Here is a 14,925-nt window from a genome sequence, read left to right as displayed (position 1 = left end):
GCAAAATTAAGTGGCTTAGGAAAAGTTGTTAGGGAGCTTGCTTAACCGAGGAGAATACGGGCTTTGGTGCTGATTGAAGGGCTGTGTATCTCTCTCTCTCTCTCTCTCTCTCTCAGAAAAGTAAGCTACCCACAAAGTAATGGAACCGTATTGAAATTAACCCTCTAAATCTGTCAGTGACCATCGTAACTTAACCAAGTGACATTCGCGCCTGGAGGGAGGGTCGAGTCGTGTGTGTGTGTGTGTGTGAGAGAGAGGCTGTGTGTAGCTGTTTGCGTGGGGCTGTGTGTGTGTGTGTGAGGGAGGGGACTGAATGTTTGGCTGTGTGTGTGGGAGTGTATGTGGGAGAAAGAGAGAGGGTGACCGTGTGTGTGTGTGTGTGTGTGTGTGTGTGTGTGTGGGAGGGGACTGAATGTTTGACTGTGAGTGTTGGAGTGTATGTGGGAGAAAGAGAGAGGGTGACCGTGTGTGTGTGTGTGTGTGTGTGTGTGTGTGTGTGTGTGTCGCAGTTAACAGCTCTTATCTTCCGTGGCACCACTTTTATCTACACGAGTCGGTGAAAAAGATGGTCTTCGTGACTGGTGGGGCCGGGGGTACTGTCGTTTTAAGGGGATACTGGAGGGAGAGGGAGAGGGGGAGGGAGAGGGGGAGAGAAAGGAAGATGGAGGGGGTGTCGGTGGAGGTAAGTGTGAGGGAGAGGGGGAGTGAGGTGGATGTGGGTGAGGGTGAAGGTGAGGGTAAGAGGGATAGGGTAAGGATGAGAGGAAGAGGGGGAGGGAGAGGGTGTGGGTGTGGGTGAGAGGGAGGGAGTGAGAGAGTGAGAGAGTAAGGGTTGAGAGGAAGTAGGGATGTGAGAGAGTTCAGGGTGAGAGAGTGGTGTGGTGTAGGGGATCGTGTATGATGTGTTAAAACGCGAGTGATGAAGTGTGAGAGTGTGTGAGAGAGAGGAAGTGAAAAAGTGAGAGAGGGAATTTGAGAAAGATATATAAGAGTACAAAGGAGTATTAAGGGAGTCTTAGATGGTTTGTTGTTCCATCTTGAGTGAAATGAGAGAGAGAGAGAGAGAGAGAGAGAGAGAGAGAGAGAGAGAGAGAGAGAGAGAGAGAGAGAGAGAGAATGATAAGCAGTGTGAGAAGTGCGTGACAATGAGCAAGCGACAGATGTAGATATGATGTAAAAAGTGTGTGTGTGTGTGTGTGTGTGTGTGTGTGTGTGTGTGTGTGTGTGTGTGTGTGTGTGTGTGTGTGTGTGTGTAAGAGCCAGAGAAGAATAATTATAACTGAAGTGGAGGAATAAGTGTAAGAAATGATGTGGAGGAGGGAAGTGTAGGCGGCCTGAGAGAGAGAGAGAGAGAGAGAGAGAGAGAGAGAGAGATGACAGGCGTGTAAAAGACGATATTGTGTAAAGAAATTTGTGAGAGGCTGAGAAATAAGGGATGAAAATAAAAGTTTTTGGTGTGGGAGGGGGTCTAGGAGGAGAGTTAGGGGGAGAGTGTGCTTGAATGTACGAGAATTTGAACCCGAGCTAGAGTCATCATCATCATCATCACGGTTGTTATTATTATTATTACTACTACTACTACTACTATTATTATTATTATTATTACACACTGGCTTCTATATTCATTAAACTATGGTAACTTCGATGCAGTTCTAAGTAATTGATTTTTCACATCTAACCTTCACACTGTCAGATCTATCTATCTATCCATCTATCTATCTATCTTCACTCTTAATATCATCTCCTTCAGTAACAGGAGATTAAACATATAATGCAATGCTAATCATGAAGAAGTGCTATGGAAAGGATGCGGAACGGTACCTTTGTCTTTTTCTGCCTCTGAGCTACGTGAAATAAGCTGCAAAATGACGAAAATCTGGGCCAGGTTAAGGTGAAAGGGGTAAAAAGATTCTTGAGTCTCAGGTGATGGACTATTTAGCCTATGCCATGAGTGAGTATAGGTATTTTAACCGAAGGGTCCCAGTAAGGTTTGTATTCAAGGGATGGTTGGGGTTTATTGCTCACATAATGCCTCTCAGGGACGAACGAGGCTGGTCACCCTTGCCTCAAATGTTAGAAATCAGAAGCCTCGCCCAGGACTCCTACATTCTTGATGAGGCAGAAAAGGCTTGGAAGATAGATAAACTGATAAAGATAGATAGATAAACAGACAGACAGACAGATAAATGGATAGATAAATAGATAGATAGACAGGCAGATAGATAGATATATAGATAGAAAGACAGATTATTCCTGCTACCCAGAGTTGACATTAATTAGTTTAAGAAAAGATCTCTCACAGCAAACGAACTAACCCCTGCTTCACATAACGCCAGACATTCTTATTTAGGTGAGCGTGTGTCATGGAAGCCTGAGAGTGTTGATATTGGCACCATTAACTGTAATTTCATCTAAATAACTGCAGCCAATTCTATTCAGCTGTGCGTGACTCACAACTTAAGCACGACCGCACTTGGAGTACTGAGTCTAGTTCTGCTCACCGTATTATTAATATACCGGAAAAAAAAAATTATATATCTATATCTATATATATATATATATATATATATATATATATATATATCATCATCATCATCATCAGCCGTTTGAGTATCCACTGCAGGACCGGCCTATCCCGACCGAAGTCGGGACGATACAGCCAATGTATCTCTACCAAGTGGCTTTGGCTGTCTGGTAAAGACTGTATGTAGGGTGAGAAGTATATATATATATATATATATATATATATATATATATATATATATATATATATATATATATATATATATTGAAAAACTTGAGACAGTACAGCGACGGATAACAAAAATGACATCGCGACTGAGAAATAAACCGTATGGAGAATGACTAGACGAGCTGAATCTGTTCATCCTAAGTGCAGAATACCGGGGGGGGGGGGGGAGGATCTCATTCAAGTACAACATACTAAATCTTCAAAGGACGTGACAATATGGCTGTCGAATAGTACTTCACATTAAATCGGTCAAATTATACCAGAAGCAATGGACATAAAATTGTTGGTAGGCGTTTCTTCTCACATGAAGCTAAACACTTCTTCAATAGGGTTGTTAATATATGGAACAAGTTGCCTTCTTATGTGGTTAACTGTGATGCAGGACTAACATTTAAAAGCCTGGATATGTATTTGTCTTCTAATCCCAAGCTAAGATTTTTTGCAGTTGATAACGTGGGCGGCGTACTAGTAACGACAGAGCAACAACATGTTCCTTAAGTTGCTAAGATGTGTTTCTCTTGCAGGTTAAAATAGTATACAATATAGTCCCATTCATCCTATCCCTTGAAATTTCCATAATGGCTTTTTATGCCGCATGGTGTTCCTTTTCACTATTTCCTGCTGGCTTTGGATGGAGAGTTTGGTGGGTGGGATGAGCCTTCCTGCTTCCTATCCTTGTCTTTGACGGATAGAATAGTTACTGTAGTTTTAACCTGTTCTGTAACAAACAGCCTCAAAACTACCAATAGATCTGCTACTGTCTTCTTTCCTTTGTACTCCTTTGTACTGAGAATCATTACTAGTACCACTAACTCACTCATGCTCGGAATAACTCTAATTTTCTCTTCCACGCAAAGTAAGACCTCTTAGTTATCCTGCTAGTGGTATAAATGAGAGATAATGAAAGCAAATTCGACATAAACACCTCATGAATAATCCTTGAGACAGACCCCTGTAGCGAGGTTAATGACGCACAGATGTTTCCTGTGTGTGTATGATATCAGGCTTCAACCTTCTGCCCGTGTTTACAATGAGATTACTGAGAAGAGAAAGAAGGAAAGAAAAAAGAGAGAAAGAAAGAAGAAAAGAGACAGATAGGTAGATATGTAGCTTGATATATATAGAGAGAGAATGTTTGTTTATTTGTGTGTGTGTGTGTGTGTGTGTGTGTGTGAAAGGTAGCCTACGTGACAGCAAAGGCCTGCTCACAAAGAGGACGAAATCGGACACATTCTGAGGCAACCTGAGAGAGAGAGAGAGATAGATAGAGAGAGAGAGAGAATAACACCTCGTCCCACTATAAGCAAACCAAGCACTATCAAATATAACACAGGCGACAGTGAGAAAAGCAGTGCCCAGAACATAAGGCAGTGAAATGGGGTAAATTGTTCTTCTTGTGTTCTTCCCTGCTGTTCTAGTTATTATGTTAATTTGCATGTTCTTTTTTTTAAGTTAGGTTTTGTTCAAAGGCGATGTCATTGTGTTCTACGGGCTTATCACGTAGGCGCCTCACTGCTCCTTTCTCTACCCCTCCTCCTGTTTCTCTCTCTCTCTCTCTCTCTCTCTCTCTCTCGCTCTCTGTTTTACCGAAATACCACTCCCTTCCTTTCGCCCATAACGCTCCACCCTCTTGTCCCCCCTACCTTCCCTCCTCCCCCTCTCTCCCTCCCTCCCTCTGTCTGTCTGTCTATCTCTCTCAAACACACACTCACACACACACACACACACACACACACACACACATCTGACCCCTTCTTGTCCTTCATCAATTCTGACATGAAATTACGACGCAAAACAAAACACATGATAGAAAAATGTCATAATATGCAAGGTTTTACAAGATCTGGGTTGATAAGGGAAATGATAAGGATATTACGTGTCCCCTTCAGCTGATAAGGCGATAACGAATCTATGGCGTTGTTGTTTTAGACTCGTATCACAATTTTCTATTTACTCGATCGCAAAATTCGTCTACAATTCCAGAGCGTCTACCTCATTTTTAGGGCAAGGGAGTTATTTTCCTCACAGACGGATCACATTAAGGAGTATATCGCATATGGGCTGAGAAATATGCTGTGTTTTTCTTAGTTCTAGAATATTAGCCACTGGAGGAAAGCTGAGAAGCAGAAGAGGTGAAATATGAGGTTTTTGTTATAGACTGATGTGTCAACTCGAACACACAAATCCACAAGCGTCCGGCCCCGATACAGTGATGGTATGTTCCTTGCGTGTCATCCCCCACTCTCAACACACACACACACACACACACACACACACACACACACACACACACACACACACACACACACACACACACACACACACACACACTCACCTTCAAGTACCCCTAACCCTACCCCCAAATCTTATAAGCTTCATTCACCTTCGCCACATTTCTTCATCCCTTACTTTCCACCACCTTCTGACCCTTCATATATTTCCCTCTTCCTATCCTCATCCCTCCTATCGATCGTCACCCCCTGCCGTATTATCCAGCCCCTACTAACCCCCTACTCCTCCCTCTGCTTCTTCTTAACCCCTGCGACACTCTCTCACCCCAGCATTTCCTCCTCACCCTCCATCCCCACCACAATTCCTCTCCACCTACTAACCCCCTACCGCTCTCAGTACCCGTCCTTATCTCCTATCAAACTCCTTCACCCCTGTCACCCCTGCCAGCTGCCTCATACTTTCCGCTATCTCTCCTCATCCTTTCCTATTTCCTCTTCCTCCTCACCGTCATTCCCTAAACCCTTACCCCTCTGAGCACCCCTTCCTCATCCCCTGTCGTAATTCTTCATCCCTGCCAGATACCCCCTTCACCCTGTTCTGATACCCCTCCCCTATTGAACTCTCCCTCCCCTGCCAGTCCCCCTGCCTCCACAGCAAGCCTCACGCACGCTGCTAATATTCTTTCACCATGGTTTTAGCAGGAAGGGAAGAGATATGAGATGCAAGGTACAGTTGTGAAATGCATAATAAAACAATTAGACATCGCGGCCCTGACTCACTCCTGTAAAAATACGATTAGATACGATACAAGGAGAAGACAAGACGTTACCAGCCTACTCAGTCTTGTAAAAATATGAGTAGATAAGCTATTAAAAGAAGACGGGATATTACCTGCCTATTAAGTCCTGTAAAAATGATATTAGGTAAGAATTTCCCACACTTCTGTTCTTTCCCATCATCCTTTGTTAACTCCACCCTTTCCCTGCTCCTCATACTCCTGTGTCGTCACCCACTGGTCTTCTCCCCCATCCCTCCTCCCTACCTCTCTCTCCCTGCCGCAGTCGCCTCCCCCACCATGCGGAAACCTCCTGCCTCCACACACACACTCACACACACATACACACACACAAGCCGCTCCCGACCTCACGTACACAGTCGATATACCGGTGCGTGGGGTCGGCGGGTAGGAGCACGTGTGAATCTGCACGTACACATGCTGACATGGGTTTGTGCACGTACTCAGGGAGAAATGAGTGTGTGCACGTACGGTAATAGTATGTCCATAGGTGTCCGTACACGAATATTAGCAGGATCACATTAATATACGTGTGTATGAAGAAAAAAGAGGCTACCCAATATAATAAAGCTTTGGGCTTGCTCCTGAGTAATCTGTATCTCTAACAATTTCTAGCAACTAAGTATTCTGCCTTACTAATCTTCCATATTACTTTATTTTAACGATGAAATAGAATATACCGGGTTACTGAATGAAGACAAAGGCCATCGTAAAGCAAGAGAAAGCATTACACTCTATGGTTCAGGAAGTGAGACCAAGGATAGTTCTTCTTTCTTTTCATTTCTTTCTTTCTTTCTTATTTTTTTTACTGTAAGTGTGCGCGTAGACTTACAGATAATAATATGTAATTGTGCACATACACTTACATGAGGTTTAGGTTAATGGTTATTGATTACACGAGAGTTATTAAGCCGACAGCAAATTTTAACTAAGCAGCAAACATCTTCTTAAATATAAACATGAGATAGCATTTTACTGTGTACGTAGATACATATAATTTCACTTACGATTGTGTACATAGATTTACAGAGGCTTTATGCAGTTCAAGGTGTAGTCCAGCCCATAGAATGAGCTATTAAATTGGGGGTATCTGTCCTACTGCAGTTACCCTATAATTGTTGTTAGGTAAGTCTTCATATGGGTCACCATGAGATCACGTGTAACTGTGCACGTAGGCAGGCATAAAATGACGTGTAACTGTGCCCATAGGGGACATAGAAAGTAACTGCGCACGTGGGCGACAGATGGTGTGACTGTGTACATGGTGGACATGAGGTGACGTGTAACTGCATGAAGGTAGACTAGAGATGACTCGTAACTGTGTAAATTTACCTAATATGACACGTAGACTTAAATAGCACACAAATTTGCAGGTTATTGACAGAAAATGCCATATATATAATATCTGTGCATGTAGACTAAGTTATCCTTGTGTTCGTGGTATACCTTTGGACAGTAGCCTTGTAGTATTAAATATTCTGATTCTTATTTACCACTGAGACCAAGCTGGAATGAGTAGAACACAGGAAGTAAAATATAAACTGGCATACAGGGTGAAAGAATGATCGTAGAAACAACGTGACTATTATGGGGTAAGAGAATGATCACAGGCATAATAAGACAGGGATACAAGGCAGCGTGACCTAAGCAGGTTAACACGAGAACAACAACAAAAACAACAACTTCTACTACTACTACATAGGGAAGGGCAGGAGGGATGGCCTACCTAAGTGACCCCTCTTATCTGATGTATTTATGTAACTTCACGTAGACCGACGGAGTATCACGTGTGACTTGTGCACGTGGACTTAATCCCTTCACTCCGATCACGTATTCCTTATTCTGTTCTTGCTGTGCCGCTAGAGAGGACGCCTTCACGTGGTGGCACTGATATAACCAGTCGGATCCGCTCTCTGGTTATACAAACGTCCCTCAATTCTCTCCCTCTCCCCCTAGAAGGAGATGATGGGCTGCAAAAGGTAATCTTAAGCCTGCAGTGCACCGGGTTCACGTTGCAAAGGATCCTACGGTTTTAACAACAACAACCACTACTACTGTTATTACTACTGCTGCTGCTACTACTACTACTAAGTTAAATACCGTGTAGTGTACATATACATACAGGCTTACACAGAATCACATCATCATGAACTAGTCACCCTGATAAACATCTCTAGTCTAACTCAGGCTGACAAGAGACTGATAACAAACTTACTATCTCCTTCAGCTCCATGTCGTCTTTTAATAATTATATTTTCTCGTCTCCAGGCGATTCAATTAATCTTAGTGGAAAAAAAAAAATAGAGATCTGATATGGTCCCCATTAACTCCTTCACTGCGATGACGTGTTCTTGAATTTTACGTTCTGCGCGCAACATGGTCAAGAGGTAGGAAACTGTCATAGGCTGAGAGATTGCCGGATGGATTGGATTGGAATTCGGATTTTCAACCTCCCATCCAGCGCACCAATGATTTTTTTTTTTTTTTGGAGGGGGGGTGAAAATATGGATATTTCTTAGCGTGATGTTTTTTCACTCCTCTGCTTAGTTTTCATCGGAGTGTAGGCAGCCATTTGGCGATTTTTTTTTTCACCCTTCATTGCGAAGCACAGGATGGGTTTAGGAAGCTAAAAATTGCATTGCCAGGTGCGCCAGACGTTTCTCTTCAATTGAGTAAGAAAAAAGATCGATTTTCGAAATCTGAAATAATGGTGCCGGGGCCAACCACTGTGTTCCGACGATTTCCGGACCCACGGACCTGGAGGGGTTTCAACCCCCCACCCAGCCCAGGGCCTTTGACCGGTTTTGGTGACAAACAATAGGCTTCCGGGGTTTATAGATATCTACCTTCTGATTTTTTTTTTTTTCAGAAATATTTGCGCAAAACTGTGACCTCTAGAGTGCAGACAAACCAACAGACAAAGATACGAAACAGACCAACATGTTTGTCGAATCTTTCAATTCCGGCAAGCAACAAACAGGGGCGAATACATAACCTCCTCCAGTACCGTTGGCGGGGGGTAATAAATGACAGACTAAAGGCTACAGTTTGATCTTATCTGGACTAACACAGATAACAGTAACCACATGTCTTTACCCCTTCCTATCTCACACCGCTTATCTCTCCCAACCCCTTCCTATCTCACACCGCTTATCTCTCTCAAGCTCCCATGACACACACTCAGCTGAATAAAATATGGCGGTAGTTGGAATATGATGCGAGAGAAGATGCGATGAATGCTGAGTTGTGACAATAGATTAACACTAGATTATGATGCTAGTCACGAAGAAATATGGAAATGACGTTGTGCCGCAGTATTGTCTCTTTCTGTCACTGAGCTACGTGGAATAAGCAGCAAAAAGACGAAATATCTGCGCCAAGTTAAGGTGAAAGGAGCAGAGTTATTTTTCCGTGAGTGGCATTATGTGAGCAATGAACCCTATGATATGATTTCTTATAGGTCACATATTTCTCTCTCTCTCTCTCTCTCTCTCTCTCTCTCTCTCTCTCTCTCTCTTTCAATGAGGAGAAGAAAGAAACAAAGGCTGAGAGCTTGCAGATCTTTTCTCTACCAAAGGAAGTTGAACAACAGAGATAATAAAGATTCGTTTATTTTGGAGATGCCTGGATACGTTGCTTCTAATTATTTTCTTTATTCCTACCTTTATTACATTTATTTCACTCTATTACATCCTTACTTTCCTCCTTTACTTCATCCTCTATTTAACCTTACAGTCCAATATTCTCTGTCTCCTTTGCTTCCCATTTAATATCTTTATTGACTAATTATTCCTTTATTCTATCAGTTATCCTCTCCTTTACTTCATCTTTATTCCTCAAATATTTCTCTCCTGTATTCCCCTTCTAGCTTTCTCCTTTAATTCCATTTGTTTCTCTCTCCTTTATTTATTTTTGCCCATAATTTCTCTCCTTTATCCTCAGTGCTTTCCTCCTTTATTTTTCATTATTCTTCCTATATGCAATTTCCCCCTCGGTTTCCCTCCTTTATTCGCATTACTTTCTTCCTTTATTTCATTCATTATCCTTCCTTTATTTCAATCTGTATTTCCCCCCTTTATTTCCACCATTTTCCTTAACTAATATCCACCTTTTGTCCTTCCTTTATTCCTCCCTCTAACCCACGCCTCCTCGGAAGCAATAAAGCCCATTTTTTTTAATAACGAGAGGGACAACAAAGGGGAGACTTAATAAAAAATGACGGGATCTTGGTAACGAAAATACAGAATGGTTGTGAAATTCATAGACAGGGGAAAAAAATTCACTCGATGTAGGGACGGAAAAACAAGAAAAAATTTATCATTGTGTAATTCGGATTTATTTTTGTCTTTATTTTTTATTTTTTTTTGGGAAATTTTATTCAGCTTGAGGGGGGTCTTTTCCTTCTCATAGGGGGGCTAAAACCAGCTTCCATTTACTGCTTTATTCCTGCTATCTCCAGACGATTTTATTCTCGCTAGTACCAGACGATTTTATTGAGCTGGATTTTTTTTCTTACTCAGAGGGTTAACCACAGTCTCCGTGGATCAGTGAAAGAAGTGAGAGGGGTTGATTGGTTTGTGCTTGTCACCGCCAGACGATTTTATTCAGCTGAGGAGTGTGTTAGTCCTCAAAGGCTTAAGATTTCCTTTGTGCAGGGTTTTCTGTTGAAGCTTTTTCTGTGCAGCATCTTTTTTTTATATATATATATTCTTGTTGCATACACACACACACACACACACACACACACACCGCTCGCTGGTGCAGTGGTAACGTTCTCGCTTGCCAACTGGTGGACGGGAGTTCGCGCCTCGCTCAGGTTGCGAAAAGTTTCACTGACGAAGTGGGTGGTTACTGTCCCCCTGGAGCAAGGGGACGGGTGTGTGCGTGTGTGAAGGTCACAGCCTTGCCCTTAGATCGGACTATATGAGCTCTCAGCTCCCTTCCGGGAGGGTAAAAGCTGACGATCACGACCATCAAGTGATCCTGACCGACCCGGTGAATTAATTACACACACACACACACACACACACTCTCTCTCTCTCTCCCTCTGTAACCCCTGTAAACTAAAAATTAATGTATCGTGCAGTCTACTGTCCTGCTTGTATCGTCGTCTTTTGAAGGTCATGTATGTGTTATTTAAGTTTATCTATCGTGGTCTATCGTAGTAACTATAACGCCGTCTATCGCAAATATTTTAGTACTCTATTTGACCTTCCTGATTCCTGTATTATTGTTAACTCTAGGTTTTATGTGTCAAAATATATTACTTTTCATATAACTTAAGTTTTTAAGTAAATTCTGTTAAGGGCTTTGTGTTTTGTAGTGCTCTTTCACCCTCTCTCTCTCTCTCTCTCTCTCTCTCTCTCTCTCTCTCTCTCTCTCTCTCTCTCTCTCTCAGATGAGGAAATCCACTGACTCTGATGGTATTTTAAAGTAAGGGGAATCCCAAGATGTGTACCTATGAGCTTCGAGACTATGAGCTAGTAGGCGAAGGAGGGTACGCTATGGGCAGTAAATACGGAGTGCTGGGCCTTATGGTACGGGCAGTCATCTCTCTCTCTCTGTCTCTGTCTGTCTGTCTGTCTGTCTGTCTGTCTCTCTCTCTCTCTCTCTCTCACACACACACACACACACACACACACACAGGAAGCACATGGCCCCCCACGGTTTACAAAGGTGCAGGGGATCTTTTTTTATATCTCTCCCATTCCTTTTTTCTTATCATTATTTTTTCAGGTTAGTTTTATATATGTAGTCAAACAATGTAAGTATTTTTAAGGGCTTTCTAGTGCCTTCTCCTTTCCTGCTGACTTCGGCACTGATCTCCAGCCGTGACCTTTGTTACACACACACACACACACACACACACACACACACACACACACACACACACATTCATTCACACTACCAAATCAAGTGTACACAGGCTGTATGTATTGATGATTTATTCTGATTACGGGAGGGCGGGGAATGACTCTCGAGACTAACGAGTACTTAGACGTGGAGAGAAGAGAAAATCACCGCTTAGGGAAGTGAGCTGATCCATCTGCTTGCATTTAAAGTTCATGAAAGTGAGCAAAATGTCAATCAGGCAGCACAAGGAACAGAAAATATAGAATAATTCTTTACTTGTGACCAAATCTAGGACCATTGCATCAAATATTTTCTGCATTTTTAGTTTTTGTAATGCTAGGTGTAAATAGGCTCGACTTCTCGTTCCTAAAACACCTAACGTGGAGCGGGGTCCTCTTTCGAGACCGGAGCTTAGTGCAATAAAGAGAGGCAGGACACAAAAACTTTAGGCAATAACCTTTACACGTATATTACCACAATCAGACACAGGACAAATCAGCAGATATTACAACATAATATATAGCAATATAAAACCCTTATCTAGGACATGTGTATCTCGCAGGATACTTGCTTATCTGATATTAATGCCAACCAGTCAAACCTAGTGTATTCAGGGTACAGTGAATATAGGCGCGCGCGTGAGGCGCGGGGAGTGTCTCACAAAGGGGGGGGGGAGAAAGGGGTGTGGGGTGCGGGGAGTGACTTGTGACGGCTAGGAGGGAGTTATGGTAATACTGGAGAGAGGCAAGGATTAACAATGAGGATTACACGTTTTCCAATAGCAAAGGGACTTTGGTAATTGATTCTATTCTTGGTTTACACTTACACTAGATACTGGGACGAGGGAATGTCGTACAGGATTTACGGGTAGCGGGAGTGAGGGAATATCACTAACAATTTCTCGTATTACTTCTTTAGAGCTCACAGCAGTAGGGATGTATTACTATGGAGGAATTTCCAGGCGGCACAGTCTTACTAATTGTATATAAGGGACGTCACTCATAAATATAGTTCATCAGATCTTGGTTCGCACACTCGTCCTTTACTCTCTCTCTGTGATCTTACTTGCCCCGATATTCACTATATTAAGTCACTGCACGATACTACACTAGGCAAAGTCACACTTAACCTAATCACTTGCACTGTTTCTGGGCAGCATCACATGTATTCATCGTGGGGGGCAGGAGCGGGAACACGTCGTCGGCAATCCTGCCGGGCTAGGGGCATCGCCAAGGGGAGACGTGCCAAGAGGGCACGGGACAACTCGTAGGGGCGTCCTCTCGCGTCCTGGGCTACCCGTGGCTTCCGGGCTGGGCTCAGGGGTATGGCCCTCGGGACTGGGGCCGAATAGCTCCAGGAACCTCTGGTGTAAGTCTCGGCCGGAGGTGGAAGCCTTACGTCGTCGTGGGGGCGTATGGAGATCGCGCCCGGGTGTCCTGGGGAGGATCGGGAGAGACTGCGGACTGCGGTCTCCAGCGTCTAGGGGCACCGACAGGGGAGGGCTGCGGCATCGGCTTACGCTGGGGCCCGTCAGGTGCGTCTGTTCCAGAGCCAGGCGTAGGGAGCGGAGGCCAGGGGAGGCTGTGAGGCCTGTCTGGGCCACTCTGGTATGGGAGGCCTGGGCTCTTGTCTCCTGCCGGGGTGACGTCTCGCTCCTTACCTCCTTCCGTGCACCTTCGGAGCGACAGTGGGCCGTCTCACGAGGGCGGGAGCGACAATAGGCCGTCTCTACCAGGGCACCTTCGGAGCGACAATAGGCCGTCTCACGAGGAGGGGAGCGACAATAGGCCGTCTCTACCAGGACACTTTCGGAGCGACAATAGGCCGTCTCTACCAGGACACTTTCGGAGCGACAATAGGCCGTCTCACGAGGGCGGGAGCGACAATAAGCCGTCTCACGAGGGCGGGAGCGACAATAGGCCGTCTCTACCGGGGCACCTTCGGAGCGACAATAGGCCGTCTCACGAGGAGGGGAGTGACAATAGGCCGACTCTACCGGGGCACCTTCGGAGAGACAATAGGCCGACTCTACCGGGGCACCTTCGGAGCGACAATAGGCCGACTCTACCGGGGCACCTTCGGAGCGACAATAGGCCGACTCTACCGGGGCACCTTCGGAGCGACAATAGGCCGACTCTACCGGGGCACCTTCGGAGCGACAATAGGCCGTCTCATGAGGAAGGGAGCGACAATAGGCCGTCTCTACCGGGACACTTCCGGAGCGACAATAGGCCGTCTCAAGAGGAGGGGAGCAACAATAGACCGTCTCTACCAGGACACTTTCGGAGCGACAATAGGCCGTCTCACGAGGAAGGGAGCGACAATAGGCCGTCTCTACCGGGACACTTTTGGAGCGACAATAGGCCGTCTCAAGAGGAGGGGAGCGACAATAGGCCGTCTCACGAGGAGGGGAACGACAATAGGCCATCTCTACCGGGACACTTTCGGAGCGACAATAGGCCGTCTCTACCATGAGACTTTCGGAGCGACAATAGGCCGTCTCTACCATGAGACTTTCGGAGCGACAATAGGCCGTCTCACGAAAAGGGGCGCCGTCTGGAGTGTCTAGAACAACTCCACCCCTAGCTGATTCAACAATCCCACTCCGTGAAGGCAGTGTCCTTCTACGACGGCGACGGCGTGGTGGCTGCGTGACATAGGGGCGCACGGCCCGGGCTGACATATGCCGTTGTTGCTGGGGTTGTTCCGACTGGTGGCGGCTACCCCATGGGGTCCGTGTGGGGGTGTCGGCACGTTCCCGGGCATACTGGGCTGTATCTTGCTTGCCCCGTTGTCGGGGGCACTATGGTATTCTTCTGTTTCCATTTCGGGGGCACTGCTTTGTAAGTCACGGATTTTAGTTTTCATGTTTTTTCATATAACTGGCTTTTTAGTGCAAAGAATAAATATATTAAATGTAATTGCTTAACACTGCATTTTGTTTGGATTAACTGAATTGTAGGGGGATTACACTGGCTATCCCCCCCTCCCTGACCCACTTGCTGGTGAGATGGGGGGATTTATTCTCCAACCCCCCTCAGAAAAAAATGTCCTCAGAAAAAAATCTCAGAAATATATCCTAAGAAAAAATATAAAAAAATGTCCTCCAAAAAAAATGTCCTCCAGAAAATGTCCACCAAGAAATGTTCTCCAAAAAATGTCCAAAAAATGTGCTCAGAAAAAATGTCCCCCCAAAAATGCCCTCAGAAACAATGTCCTTCAAAAAATGTCCTCCAAAAAATGCCCCCAGAAAAAGTCCACAGAAAATATGTATGTATGGAGCCCTGTATTG

This window comes from Coenobita brevimanus, chromosome 26, assembly GCF_032717465.1.
Source record: "Coenobita brevimanus isolate Jiangsu-jjx chromosome 26, ASM3271746v2, whole genome shotgun sequence".
NCBI lineage: Eukaryota > Metazoa > Arthropoda > Malacostraca > Decapoda > Coenobitidae > Coenobita > Coenobita brevimanus.
Note: the sequence above shows the minus strand (reverse complement) of the source record.